Source organism: Narcine bancroftii, chromosome 5 (genome assembly GCF_036971445.1).
Source record: "Narcine bancroftii isolate sNarBan1 chromosome 5, sNarBan1.hap1, whole genome shotgun sequence".
Classification (NCBI taxonomy): Eukaryota; Metazoa; Chordata; class Chondrichthyes; order Torpediniformes; family Narcinidae; genus Narcine; species Narcine bancroftii.
The window spans coordinates 16,589,790-16,605,326 of NC_091473.1; the positions used below are offsets into that span (position 1 = coordinate 16,589,790).

General features: G+C 43.9%; 1 protein-coding gene across 2 annotated transcripts in view; it reads right to left on the reverse strand.

Annotated features, from left to right (window-relative positions):
• The window catches only part of mbd4 (methyl-CpG binding domain protein 4), a 70,035-nt gene that overhangs the window by 50,445 nt on the left and 4,053 nt on the right, over positions 1 to 15,537 (reverse strand). For both annotated transcript variants that reach the window (XM_069936894.1, XM_069936895.1), the window contains exon 2: positions 5,829 to 5,996. The gene's annotated coding sequence lies outside the window, so the exon portion shown is untranslated. The remainder of the gene's footprint in view (positions 1 to 5,828; positions 5,997 to 15,537) is intronic.

The window sequence follows — 15,537 nt, forward strand, 5'->3', positions numbered from 1 at the left end:
TCTCTCTGTTAATTTATCTAGTGCTACCCTCGGTTTCCCCCCTTTCCACAAGAATTTCCTTATTATTCTCTTTAGTTCAACAAAGAATTTCTCTGTTAAGGGAATTGGTAATGATTGAAATACGTATTGTATCCTTGGAACACATTCATTTTAATGCAGTTCATCCTCCCTATCAACGTTAGTGGTAATTCCTTCCAATGTTCTAAATCTTCCTGTAATTTTTTTTATTAATGGCTGATAATTTAGTTTGTACAAGTGTCTTAAATTATTGTCTAACCTGATATCTAAGTATCAGATTGCTTGTGTTTGCCATTTAAATGGTGATTCTTTTTTAAGTTCTGTATAATCCGCATTACTCATTGGCATCATTTCACTTTTATTTGCGTTGACCTTATACCCTGATATTTCTCCATATTCCTTCAATTTCTTATGTAGTTCTTTTATTAATGTCTCTGGTTCTGTTAGATATACTATGATGTCATCTGCAAATAAACTGATTTTATACTCCTTTTCCTTTATTTTTATCCCTTTTCTTTTCTTATCAGCTCTGCCAATGGTTCTATTGCTCAGGTGAACAATGAGGGGGTTAATGGATATCCCTGCCTAGTTGATCTACTTAATTTGAAATGGTTTGATACATATCCATTTACTACTACCTTTGCCAACGGTCCATCATATAATGCTCTAATCCAGTTAATATATTTTTCTGGCATATTGAACTTCTGTAATACTTTAAATAAGTAGTTCCACTCTACCCTGTCAAAGGCTTTTCCTGCGTCTAAGGCAACTGCCACCATTGATTTTTTACTTCCTTGAGCTGCATGAATTAAATTAATAAGTTTACAGACATTGTTCGTCTTTTCTTGATAAATCCAGTTTGATCTTGTTTTACTATTTTTGGTACACAGCCAGCCAATCTGTTTGCTATCATCTTATAATCTGAGTTCAGTAGGGATATTGGTATATATGATGCTGATGTTAATGGATCCTTCTCCATCTTTGGTATTACTGTAATTATTGCTGTCTTACATGAGTCTGGTAAGTTTTGTGTTTCTTCTACCTGATTCATTACTTCCAGGAGAGGAAGAATTAATAACTCTCTAAATGTATTATGAAACTCCACTGGAAATCAATCCTCTCCTGCTGTTTTATTGTTCGGCAGCATCTTTAATATATCCTGTACTTCCTCTATTTCAAATGGTTTTATCAGTTTGTTTTGATCCTCTATTTGCAATTTTGGCAGTTCAATTTTAGCTAAAAACTCTTCTATTTTGTCATCTTTCCCCTCATTCTCAGTTTGATATAATTGTTTATAAAATTCCTTAAAGTTTTCATTAATCTCTGTTGGGTTATATGTGATTTGTTTGTCCTTTTTCCTTGATGCCAATACAATTCTTTTAGCTTGCTCTGTTTTATGTTGGCAGGCCAATATTTTGTGTGTTTTTTCTCCCAATTCGTAATACTTTTGCTTTATTTTCATTATGTTCTTCTCCACCGTGTACGTTTGTAATGTTTCATTTTGTTTTTGTCCGCCAATTCTCTCCTTTTCTTTATATCATCCCTTTTCACTAGTTCCTTTTCTGTACTTGCCATCTCCCTTTCCAGCTGCTCTATTTCCCGACTGTGTTTCTTATTCACCTTAATTACATAACTTATTATCTGCCCTCTAATGAAGGCTTTCATTGCGTCCCATAGTATAAATTTATCCTTAACCGATTCTGTGTTTATTTCAAAATATGTTTTAATTTGGCATTCAATAAACTCTCTAAATTCCTGCCTTTTAACCTCCATCTATATGTTCTTGGTGGGATGTCCTCCAGTTTTATTGCTAATAGCAGCGGTGAATGATCTGAAAGTAGTCTAGCTTTATACTCAGTTTTCCTAACTCTCCCTTGAATATGAGCCGACAACAAAAACCTGGGCATAAACTGAGTATGTTTTATGTCTACTCGAGTAATATGAATATTCCTTCTCTTTTGGGTGCTGTCTCCTCTATATATCTTTAAGTTTCATTTCCTGCATTGATTTAACCATAAATTTGGCTACTTTATTCTCTTTGCTAGTCTTTTGTCCAGTTTTATCCAACATTGGATGCAAATTAAGGTTAAAATCCCCTCCTATCAATATATTTCCTTGTGTATCTACAATCTTCAAAAAAATATCTTGCATAAACTTTTGATCCTCATCATTAGGTGCATATATATATTGAGAAAATTCCAAAATTCTGAATATATGACACTTTATAATTACATACCTCCCTGATGGATCTGTTATTTCCTCCTCTATCTTGATTTGTACATTTTTGTTAACTAATATGGCTACACCTCTAGCTTTTGAATTATATGATGCTGCCGCTACGTGTCCTACCCAGTTTCTCTTCAATTTGCTATGTTCCACTTTGGTTAGATGTGTTTCCTGCACAAATGCTATATTTAATTTTTTCTTTTTTCAGTAAATTTAGTAGCCTCTTCCTTTTAATTTGGTTATGTATTCCATTAATGTTTATAGTCATATAGTGGCCATCTTGTATCTTGTTTACACCTCTTTTCCGCCTCCTCACCACCTCCAACCTCTTTTTAAACTCAATGTATGACAAAACATTTAAAACATTAAATACTCCAACAATCCCCATACCCAATAACACCTTAACCCCAAATGAACCAGTTCCACTACTTTCCAAGGTGATTTACCACTAAAGGCCTGCTGGAGTTTGTGGGCATGATTAACTTTTACCATCATTTTGTGCCAGCTGCAGCCAAAGTTAAGCAGTCACTTTTCAAACTCTTATCTGGACAACCCAAGGAATAGAAATGGAATGACGAGGCCGCAGCTTCATTTGAGACCATCAAAGGAGTGCTGTCGAGAGCCACTATGCTTGTGCACAGGAGGGTTATAGAACATAGGAAGTAGGAACAGGAATAGGCCTGCTGCGCCATTCAATACGATCATGGCTGATCTAATTTATGACCTAACTCCACCTACCTGCCTTCTCCCCATATCCCCTAATTCCTCTATCATGTAAATATTTATCTAACCGAATTTTAAATATGTTTAATGAAGCAGCTTCAACCACTTCCCTGGTTAGAGAATTCCAAACATTCACTACTCTCTGGGAAAAACTATTTTTCCTCATCTCTGTCCTAAATCTACTCCCCGAATCTTGAGACTGTGTCCTCTCGTTTTAGTTTCCCCAGCCAGCTCAAAAAACCTTCCTACATCTATCCTATCCATATCCTTCATAATTCTATGTTTCTATAAGATCTCCTCTCATTGCCTCATTCCATCTACTGATGGAAATAACAGATCCATCAGGGAGGTATGTAATTATAAAGTGTCATATATTCAGAGCCAACGGCTCTGATGGTAGATGCAATAGACTCTGCAGTAGGCAAGATCATCAACGACATCTGGAAACACCCTAGCTTTCTTTAGTCGTTATTTGAGACCACCAGAGCAATAATAGTGCTTTTGACAGGGAGCTCACGGTCTACTCAGATCACAAGCTGATGACCTTTACCAAGAATGCCAGATCCATGGTCAGCACGACAACAATGACAACTTTCCTACATTTCAGCATTTACAACTACAATAAAACACATCGCCGAGAATAATCTAATCTCCGACACGTTATCCTGCACCAACATTGCTTCCCTCCATTCGCCTGCTCTCGGTATAGACTACATGGCTTTGACAGCAGCTCAGCGGGAAGATGAAGAGTTGGCCACGTATCCAACTGCCACATCAGGACTGAAATTGGAGGACGTACATTTTGGTTCAGCAAATGCCTCCCTACTTTGTGATGTATCCACAGGCCAACCGAGGCCCATTGTACCTGCTGTGTGGCAATGTCAGGTGTTTGACACCATACACAGTTTGGCTCACCCTTTGATAAGAATGACAAGGCTCGTGGTGGGCAAATTCACGTGGCACGGGCTGCGCAAGCAAGGCAGCACTTGGGCAAGGATGTGCATCCAGTGCCAGATCTCCAAAGTTTAGTGCCACATCAAAGCCCCACTACAGGTTTCATCACATCCACATGGATATCGTCGGCCCGTTCCCCCCATCCAAGAGCGCAACTCACCTCTTCACAATAGTATACAGATTCACGAGATGGCCAGAGGTTATCCTGCTCTCTGACACCTCCGCTTGTGCGAGAGCCCTCATCGACAATTGGATAGCGCGTTTTGGACTACCCATGCATATGTCCTCTGACAGAGGAGCTCAGTTTATGCCCAGGTCATGGTCCACAATTGCATACTTGCTGGGCATGAAATTATATTGGTTTACAGCCTATCATCCTCAGTTCAATGGCTTTGTGGAACAGTTTCACAGTCATATGAAAATAGCTCTCATGGCACATCTTAAGGGACCAGATTTAATAGATAAACTGCCTTGGGTACTTTTAGGTATCCGTACCACACCGAAGGAAGATCTAGCTATGTCCTCTGCAAAATTGGGGTATGGAGCCCCTCCCCACCCCCCCCCCCCCCTAACAGTCCCAGTGGATTTCATTCCAGCAGCAGGAATCTCCCACTTCGGTACTCACCTACTTAAGGGGGAAGATGGGTACACTGGTGCCTATCCCAGCCACCCGGCATGGGTCTACGACTTCATACATTCCATCTGAATTCAAAGACTGCCTTTATGTATTCCTATGCAAGGATGCACACAGAATGCCATTGCAACAGCCATAATGAAAGTCCTTTCAAGGTGGTATGGAATACTGGCTCCACATTTGTTATGGACATTGACGGCAGGCAAGACTGCAGTGTTACCTCTGAACTCCGGTTCTGGGTGGGGGGGGAGGGGTTATGTGGCGAACCGCGCCACTCCATTATTAAACCAGCGTCCATAGTTGCGGACCCCGCCGGATCAGGAATTCTCGGAGGGGGGCACAAACAACTCTGGGAGGCGCATGACTTCAGAAGTCGGGTGATTGCACGCCATCTGTAATTATTTAAACTGATACGAAGGTTCCATAAAACAGTTCTGTTGGTTCAGCTCAGACAACTTCTGTTGTGCTTATAAACTTTCTCAAACAAAACAAAACACAACAACCCCTTTCCCCCACCCCCTTCACAGTATAAATCCACATGTCAGGCTTACAGTTGGGTTTAAAACAGAGTCTACATTGGGAAGATAACACTTTTATAATAGTACCACCTCTTATTTATTTATATTTGGGCCCCTATATAATCTAAATATGGTTGCCATATTTTTATGAATACATCATATTTGTTCTTTAGATTATATGTGATTTTTTTTCCCCCATAGGTATGGAACTGTTCATCTCACCAGTCCATCATGCTATTTGTGGAGGGGAGTTGGATTTACAAGTAATCGCAGTACATTTCTTAGCCACATCTAAAGCTATTTTAACAAATGAAATTTGGAATTTAGTTTGTTACTTATTTCAATAAAATTGCCCAAAAGATAAAACTCTGGGTCATTTGTGAAGGCCACCCATTATCCTTGTTAATATTTCAGTAATATCCTTCCAGAAAGGTCTCACCTACACACATGACCACGTAACATGTACAAACACTCTTATTTCTATTCCACATCTAAAGTACATCTCCAATATTTCCGATTTTGATCTATGTAGTTTCTGTGCTGTGAGGCATAATTGATGTAGAAAATTACAGTACAATTCCGATTATCTGAAATGGTCAGGACCAGGCTCATTTGGGATAAACATTTTGTTTTCCGGAGAACTGGCTATTTTTTAAAAGCAGTCCAGGAGCAAGAGCAAATCACTTGTAACACTGTTTAAATAACAAACAAAAAGGGAAGGCTTGTTAAGTATTAAAATAATGTTTAATTCTCACCCAAAAAAATGCTGGCCACCGCTGATCACTGACCCTTCACCACCGAGGCCCCACTTGTGCCGGGAGCCTTGAGGTCTGCTGCTGCTGGCACCGGGAGTCCAAGGTCATCGGTCAGTTCGGCTCCAGAAAAAATTTGGATAATTGAGAACTTTGGATATCCTGGTTTATCTGAAATTTTAAAAAAGTTTGGAAAAGTGAGGATTTCAAATAATCAGATTTCAAATAATCATAATCAGAATCCATCCCTTGCATTTATAACTGACGTCATGCTATACAAACACCAATCAGACCAGCATCTTTCCATTATTGTAATTCCTAAATCCGATTCCAATCTCTCTCTTGATCTCTGTAAGCCTGGTTTTGCACTTTCATTTTGGAGAGCAAAGAACATTTTAGAAATAATTCCCCAGCCAAATCATTCGTTTCATCTCACTAACTTCAGGTGGGGCCAAGTTTGGTCTCCATCTTTCACTTAAGAATGATCTTAACTGAAGAAAGCAGAAGAATGTCCCATTAGCTCTGTGATAGTACGGATTCTATCACTGATGTATATATGTGTTTATTGTAGTATAGGATGGCTGTGAATGGCTAAGAGCGCAGGTCTTAAAGGGTCGCTCCTAGCAGACCCTGATCATTCTGGACTGGTCGATCTACATGTGATACGCTCCAGTCTTTTGTTAATAAAAGCCTTGGCTCGGATCAACTAGCCTTTGATTCTTTCGACGTGCACTACAAGCTACTCTATACTTATTTCTTAATTTTCGAAAGACATAATAGATCCTTCCATATAACAATCATCAACATATCTTATTCCTTTGTCATACCATGAATTCAATATTTTGTTACCCAGGTTCATAGGCAATAGCACATTTTTACAAAATGGTGTCCTCAGTGATATTCCTGCTTATTTCCCGACACTGTAGTGGTCCGCAAACTGAGTCATGACCTGCAAACCGAGTAATGACCCGAATCACAAAATGGCCAGCAAACGCAAAAATCACGAGGGCCCCGCAGAGACCATCTGCTGTCGTCCCGCGTGACCTCCTGCATGGTGGGAAACAGCTGCGATGACCTCACTCCTGTCATCAGAGGCAGGAACTGAATATAAACAGAGCTGGCTGAGCAATAAATCAATCTTCAACCTCGATTCAACAGTGCATAGAAATTGAATTAAATAAGACTGGAGAAGCTAAACCTGAGGAATTTATTTATAAATGGGAACCCAAGTTAATGACTATTGACAGAGATGCTCCATTATTGAAACATTTAATGTTTGGAATAACGACAAGTTAGAAAATGATGGAAATCTTTTGGCATTGAAAAGGCCATTGATTAATCCTCTTAATTTTTTCAAAAAATAATCCTTTTTTAAATATTTGAATAAAGGAATTTCTAAAATAGGGGATTGTTACAAAAATGGTAGATTGATGTCATTTGATCAATTAAAAACTGAATATGATATTCAATGTGCAGAGAACTAAGATTCACTGGTAGTGTGTTATACTGATGGCTGGCTCCACCCCCATCTACCCATATATAACCCTGGTTTCCTGCCTAAACCCTGAGCCCCTCTGAAAACCACTATGACTCTACCCTCAGTTATAAGCTAATAAAAGTGTATGTTCTCCCTCCAGTTGTGAGAGCTTTCATTCACGCTACAACTTTATTAGCTTATTCCCTCTATGATGGAAGCGCTACTCAAACCTGACATGCTGCTGGTAGACCCTCTGTTCCCCAACGTAGCTGAGGAGTTCACGTACTGACTAGACTGCTTCCAAGCCAACCTGAACGTGACCAGAGATGTCTTCCAGACTGATTAACTCAGGAAGTTCACACTTGTTTTGAGGCTAGGAAAGAAAGGGTATGCAGTTTTCAGGGATTGCACTAGCTATGATGCTGCCATCAAGGCTTTGAAGGCTCGGTACTTGAAATCACATAACGAGGTCCTAGCAAGGCACCAACTCGCTCTACGTCGCTAAAGGCCAAGAGCGGCCATCGATGACTACCTGCTGAATATGTGGACACTTGCCAAGAAGTGCAGGTACGAAGCAGCTATGGGCCACGTTCATGAAGAGCAGTTCCAGGACACTCTAGTCGCAAGGATCCACTTAAGGTACATGAAGCAGCGACTGCTCAAGTCGAGTAAGAAGGAACTGGCTAGCCACGTTGAACTGGCCAAATCTTTGGAACAGGCGAAGCTTGAGAACGACGACTTCGAAGCCAGCGACCCGCTCACCCAGGTGACCCCCTTCCAAGGATAGCTGCGCCCACTACCCCAGCCCTAACAGATGTCGTTTCCCATCTAGAGTGCGCTCCCACACGAGGGAATGCTTTTTCTGCAGTAAGAGCCAGCATCCTCGATCACGTTGCCCAGTGTGTTCCAGCTGTGGCAAGGAAGGACATTGGATGAGGGTTTGTTGCACGAAAGGAAGCCCGCGGCCCGCACCAGTCCCTGATCCGATTCCAGCCCCAATCCATCTTCCCCAAATTCACCCAAACCCACTTCCTGTGCTACATGCCGATGGAGGATGGCAGTGAGGAAACGGCTCAAAAAAGCTCGGCAGCCATCTTGCCACGACTCAAATTCAAACTTGGTGCCATCATCATCAAAGGTGGAAGGAGGGTGGCCATCTTTCCGCGCCACGAGGTCGATGCCATCTTACCCATGGGCAACCCTGGACGATGGGGGCCACTTGAGTGAGGAGTATGGAGTGTCCGGGGTCCAAGCCTCAATGGTTCTAAATCAAGACAGACCTCACCAGCTCAGTAACTCCATAGTGACTGTGAAGGTAAATGGACATTCCACTAAATGCCTAATCGACACAGGCTCTACTGAAAGCTTCATAGACTCACGGACTGTGCAAGAATACAACCTAAAGATGTATCCTTTTAATTATCGCATATTCCTTGCACTCTACATGTGTTCAACAACAATGTATAGTACATTTGCCGTTTGAAGGTGGGGAATTCTGTAAATTTTGTCTGTATATACTTAATGAATTGTGTGCTCCAGTGTTGTTGGGTCTGGACTTTCTGTGTCACCTTAAAAGTGTGACCTTGGGGTATTCTGGTCCCCTTCCCCCCAGAACAGTTTGGAACAGAGGGCCCCTAAAGTCAGAACCCACGTGCAGCCTCTCCACAATGAATATCAACCCCCCCCCACCAGTCTTCCGGAATCTGTCCTCGGACTGTAAACCTATTGCTACCAAGAGTCGGAGGTACAGAACAGCAGATCGACATTTCATACAGTCTGAGACACAATGTCTGCTTGACGAAGGTATCATGAACCTAGCACCAGCCTGTGGAGAGCGCAAATGTTAGTGGTCAAAGGGGAAAACAAATCCAGGCTAGTAATTGACTGTAGCCAAACTATTAATTGGTATACACTCCTGGATGCATACCCCCTCCCTCGAATTTTGGACATGGTGAATGATATTGTGCAGTATCGGGTCTATTCAACCATTGACCTGAAAGATGCTCATCACCAGCTGCCAATCTGTTCCAAGGACCATCCATATACAGCATTTGAGTCTAATGGTCGTCTATATCAATTCTGGAGGGTCCTTTTCGGTATTACTACAGGTACACGATCCTTTATCCAGACACCTAAAATCTAGAAGGCTCCAAAATCCGGCAAGTGGGGACTGGCGTTTGGGGGAGAAGGCTGAGGGACTGGCGGTCGGGGGAGACGGCTGGGTGGCCGAGGGACTGTGGTTGGGGGAGGCGGCCGCGGGACTGGCAGTCGAGGGAAGGCATCAGGCGGTCGGAGGAGACGACGAGGGACTGGCGGTCGGGGGAGACGGCCGTTGGGGGAGACGGCTGAGGGACTGGCGGTCGGGGGAGACAGCTGGGTGGCCGAGATATCGTGGTTGGGGGAGGCGGCCGAGGGACCGGCAGTCGAGGGAAGGCGCCCGGCGGCTGAGGGACTGGCAGTCGTGGGAGACGGCCGTTGGGGGAGACTGCTGGGCGTCTGGAAGGGGGTGGGGGTGGATAGGCAGCACAATTTGGGTGGGCTTTCTGAAATGGGATTTCTATGTTCCAAAGGCAGATGGACAGAATGGTGGATGAATATGGGTTGAAGGGTACCTTCCCCTACCTCGACCATATCATCATCTGTGGCCGTACCTTGGAAGACCATGACGCCGACCTCCAGAGCTTTCTCCATGGGGCGAAAACCCTGAACCTCACTTATAACTCAAGGGTGTCTGGCTATCCTTGGCTCTGTGGTAGAGAATGGCATCACTAGCCCCAATCCCAAAAGGATTCACCCCGTTTGAGCTCCCCATTCCCAGGACCACAAAGGCTTTGAGGAGATGCCTGGGGTTTTTCACACATTATGCCCAGTGGATCCCTTAAGATGCTGATAAGATTCACCCTCTCTTAAAAGCAACCAATTTCCTCCTCTTGGCTGAAGCCTAAACTGCTTTTAACTACCTCCGAAATCACATTGCGAAAGCTGCCACGCATGCAGTGGACGAGAATATACCATACCAAGTGGAAAGCAATGCTTTGGGCATAGCCTTGGCCGCTACCCTCAACCAAGGGGATGAGGAGACCCAAGGCCTTCTTGTGCTTAAGCGCTTCACCAGGCTCTCCAGTCCTCCAGACTGCTTAAATTTGTAACTAACTATATTTTTTTGAATTTTTTTCTGAATCAATGTTCTCTGTCTTCATCCACAAACCCAAAATTCTGCAGGAAGGGGTGAATGCAGTGAACTATTCACTGGTGGTGTGTTATGCTGATGGCTGGCTCTTCCCCCATCTGTTCATATATAACCCTGGTCTCTGAGCCCCTCTGAAGACCACTGTAAGACCCTACCCTCAGTTATAAGCTAAAGAAAGCATATGCTCTCCCTCCAATCATGAGCGTATTTTTTCATGCTACAACATGTAATACTTTTTTGTTATTTTCTATTAAGAGCTTATTTTAGAGAGAAATTAAGATCTGATATGGTTTTAAAAGATCCTACAGATTTAGAACAGTTAAGAGTTGATGGAATGGTTAAAAAATTTATTTCAAAATCATATATAAAGTTACAAGAAAAAATGCCTAAATTAGGTTTGTTTAAGTCAAAAGAAAGATGGGAACAAGATTTAAATATCTCAATGGATCAAAAATACAAGATTTATATAAAGAAGTTATGTCTAATACAATTAATGTAAGATATAGATTACTTAATTATAAGTTTTTTACATCAGTTATATATTACGCCTCAGAAATTGAATAGATGGAAATCGAATATATCGGATCAAATATTTTAGATGTGGAACTTTTATTCATTCCACATGGGCTTGTTTAAAAGTTAAACCTTTTGCATTTTCATTAGTCAGTTTTTACAACAAATTACAAGTGTTGTTTTCCGTTAAATCCTGAATTATTGTTGATAGGAAATTTTGAGAATAATTCCTAAATTATCTTTATCAGATTTTCAATTTGAATTTGTTATATTAGCTTTGGTGATAGCAAGGAAATGTATTGCTGTTACTTGGAAATCAGATGATTCATTGACATTTAGGAAGATGGCAAACAGAGAATGAAAGTTGCATTCCATTATAAAAAAAAATTACATATAATTTGAGGAGTAAATATTCTGTATTTTTACAGATGTGGAGCCCGTATGCTCGAACAATGGGATTAAAATTATAAATAATTTCTTTGAGTCTTCTGTTAAAATAAATAGCTTTATTTTTAAGAATTTTTTTTGGATCTTTGAGTGTCTTCTGAAGCAATCCAATTTAATATATAATGTTTATTATATATTTTAGCAATTAGTTTTTTTTTTAGTAGGGGTTGTAGGTGTTGGAGTGGGAGGAAGGGATTAGTTGGGGTTAAGATGATTTTTAAAAATTCTTTTGTAGTTTTTTTTCTATACAAATCAATATGTATTTATGTTTTATAATGTGATTTATGATTTTACTAATTGTTATATATGTGTTGATTCTAAATAAAATATTTTAAAAAACTGCGTGTGTGTGTTGCTCCTTCTCTATGTTCCACCTTTGACAGATCACTGCTGACGACACACATTACAACCACGTTGCGAGCTCACTCGATCAAGACATGACAGCGAGGATCGTCGATTTTCTACGGCAGCCTCCGAAGCAAGCCAAATGCGGATCCCTCAAAGAGTTACTAATCAACACTCTCAGGCTATCATGGTGCAAGCCTGTCTGTTGCACTTGGATGGTTTGGGGACAAGGCCTCATCTGCCCTCATGAGCGAGATGCTTGCACTTGCTGAGGGGCACAAGCCTTGCCTGCTCTTTGAGCAGATTTTCCTGGAGCAGCTTCCTGAGGATATCTGACTCTTGCTCACCGATGAAGACTTCAGCAACCCAAGGAAAAACACATGCTGAGTGGATGTGCTCTGGAGACTGAAGAAAGAAAACTGCACCTCAGCGGAACAGATCGTCAAGCCCCGACCCCAGGTGGAAAGAAGGCCACAGCAGACGGAGAGGCAAGTAGAACCCCCCCCCACCGCACCCTGCCACTTTGTTATTACCATCAGTGATAGGGTATGGGGGCCTGTCGATGCTGCTCACCCTGTGCATTTCCGGGAAACACCATGGTCACCTATCATTAATGGCTGCGGTGGTTGGCCAATATGACAGCCTCCTCCACATGCGGAACTCTTTTGGGAAGGCAGTTCCTTGTGGACGCCAGTAGCAAAATAAATGTTCTTCCCCACTACAGCCTATGACACCTGGAATGCCAAACTGGGCCTGACACTGAGAACAGTGAACAGCACCTATATACAACCTTTCAGCATCTGCACCATTCCCCTATGATTTGCTGGCCACCAATTTAAGTGGACCTTTATTGCTGCGGCAGAGGTTCAAATGCTCCTGGGAGACGATATTCTGTGTGCCCACTGCCTGCAGGTAGACTTGAAAGGGCAGCATTTGGTGCACGTCAGAACTTTTCAAACAATGCCCTTGGGGTAAGCCAAACTATCGGCCCCCCACCTTGACTCTGTCACACTGTCCGACGACATCCCGCAATCGTGGCACAATTTTCTTTCGTGGAGCCAAAGCATGGGTTAAGGCACCACATCCTCACTGAGGGCCCCCCAATCCATGCCAGGGTGCACCGCCTCCCCCTGAAAAACTTGCCCTTGCCAAAGAGGAATTTAAGGAAATGGAGGAGTTGGGGACTGTGTGGTGGTTGGACAGCCCCTGGGCCTCCCCCTGCACATGGTCCCAAAGGCAGCAGGAGGGTGGAGGCCACGTGGTGCTTAATGACGCCTCAATGAGGCCACCAGACTGGACAGATACCCCATATACAAAACTTACTGCGTCGGGTGTTTATCATCAAATCTCAGTGCACCCCAAGGACATACCCAAAATTGCCATAATCACCCCCTTGGCCTCTTCGAATTCATGAGAATGCCTTTTGGCCTTAAGAATGATGCTTAAACTTTTCAGCAACTGATGGGTGGTGAGTCGGGACCTCCCATTCTCATTCATTTATGTGGACAATATGCTTATTGCCAGCCGCAACTATTCAGACCACACGACCCACCTCACAACTATTCACCCGCCTACAGGGGTTCGGACTGACCATCAACCCCACCAAGTGTCAGTTCAGACAGGACACAATAGACTTCCTGGGACAGGTACGGGGCGAAACCACTGCCTGAGAAGGTGGAGAACGTTCGGTGGTTCACAAAATCTTGCACCTTGAAGGGGCTGCTGGAGTTCACTGGTATGATTAGCTTTTACAATAGATTCATACTGGCAGCAACTTGGATTATGCACCCGCTTTTCACGCTCATGTAGGAGAAAAAAAAGATATTGCCTGATGGCCTGGGATGGGGAGGCCTCGGAGGAGTTACAGAAGGCAAAGGACTCACTGGCCAATGTCACCTTCTTGTTCACCCCGAGGCCAGAGACGTTGACTGCTCTCACGGTGGATGCTTCCAGCACAGCGGTCAAAGGGGTCCTCAAACAGTGAATCAACGGGCAATGTCAGCCCTTGGCTTTATTTAGCAGGCATCTCCAGCCACCTGAACTTAAATACAGCACCTTCAACCGGGAGCTATTGGCGCTGTACCTTGCAGTCAGGCACTTCCAATACTTTCTGGAAGGCAGACAATTCAAGGTCTTCACAGACCACAAACCACTGACTTTCACCTTGCACAAAGTATCTGACCCCTGGTCCAAAATCACCAAGGACATCGAGCACATCGCCAGCAAGAGCACTCTCCCATTGCACCATCGAGTCCGTCCACGACATATCCCAGGGCATAGGCTATTCAACCTTAGCCACTGACTTTCAGCTTCCACAAAGTGTCTGACCCGTGGTCAGCCCAGCAGCAAAGACACCTTTCCTACGTGTCCGAAATCACCACGGACATCGAGCACATCGCCAGCAAGAGCACTCTCCCATCCCACCATCGAGTCTGTCCATGCCATATCCCAGGGCATAGACTATTCAACCCCAGCCAGGGCACAACATGACGTCCCTGAGATCCTGGCATACAGGATGGTGCTTTCCGGGCTGCGGCTGGAGGATATCATCATCTCGCCGGCAACCAGACACTCCTCTGTGACGTCTCCACCAGCAAAAGCTGTCCCATCGTGAGGAATGCATAGCGAAGGCAGGTATTCGACACGGTGCACAATTTGGCGTATCTGGCCATCAGGACTTGCTCCACAAGCAGGCCGGTCAGTGGGCCAAGACCTACATGCTCTGTCAGGTGTCCAAGATGCAAACTCAGACTAAAGCACCTCCCCAGACTTTTGAGCCAGCACAGTGTAGGTTCAGCCACATCCTCACCATGGCTAACTGCTGTACAAGGTGGCCGGAGGAGATCCCGATGGCCGACAAGACCACGGAGATCTGCGCCAGAGCACTCATCAACACATAGATGCCCAGGTTCAGAGTCCTGGAACATATCACCTCCGACGGGGGAACAGTTTACCTCAGGGCTCTGGCAAAACCTTTGGGAACCAAACTCTACCATACCATGGTATCACCCGCAGGCCAACGGGTTGGTGGAGTAGTTCCACAGACACTTAAAAGATACCTTGACGGCCTGACTCAAGGGGCCCAACTGGGAGGATAAATTGCCTTGTGTCCTTCTGAGGATATGCAGCATGCCAAAAGAGGACTTTAATGCCTCTGCAACAGAAATGGTCTATGGCACACACTTGGTAATCCCAGGGGAGTTTTTGGGCACCACCAAGAATACAGAAACTCCCATGGTCGTACTGAAACTGCTGAGGGAAAAACTGTGTACCCTAGCCCCTACACAGCCCCCACCACACGACCACCCCAAAGACTTGCACACCTGTGAATGGGTCGACATGTGTATTGGATATTGCTGGCAAAGAGGAGTCCTTCACCTTTGACCACCTGAAACCGGCCCATGTAGACATTAGCCAGCCGGTCGAGACTCAGCTCCTGTGACGCAGAGGTAGGCCGCCCAAAGCGGCAACAGAAAGTCTGATCACCGGTTCTTGGGTTTGGGGGGGGCTGGGGGTTGTGTAGCAGCCCGCAAACGGAGTCACGGTCCTATTCACAAAATGACCAGATAACAGAGCGTTCATGAGGGCCCTGCAGGGACCAACTGCCGTCATCCCACGTGACCCCCTGAGCGGCAGGAAACAGCAGGCAATGGCAGGAACACCAGCCAGTCAAGGTCGGCACTGCAATGACATCACTCCTTTCATTAAAGGCAGGGAGTAAATATAACTGGCAGAGCAAT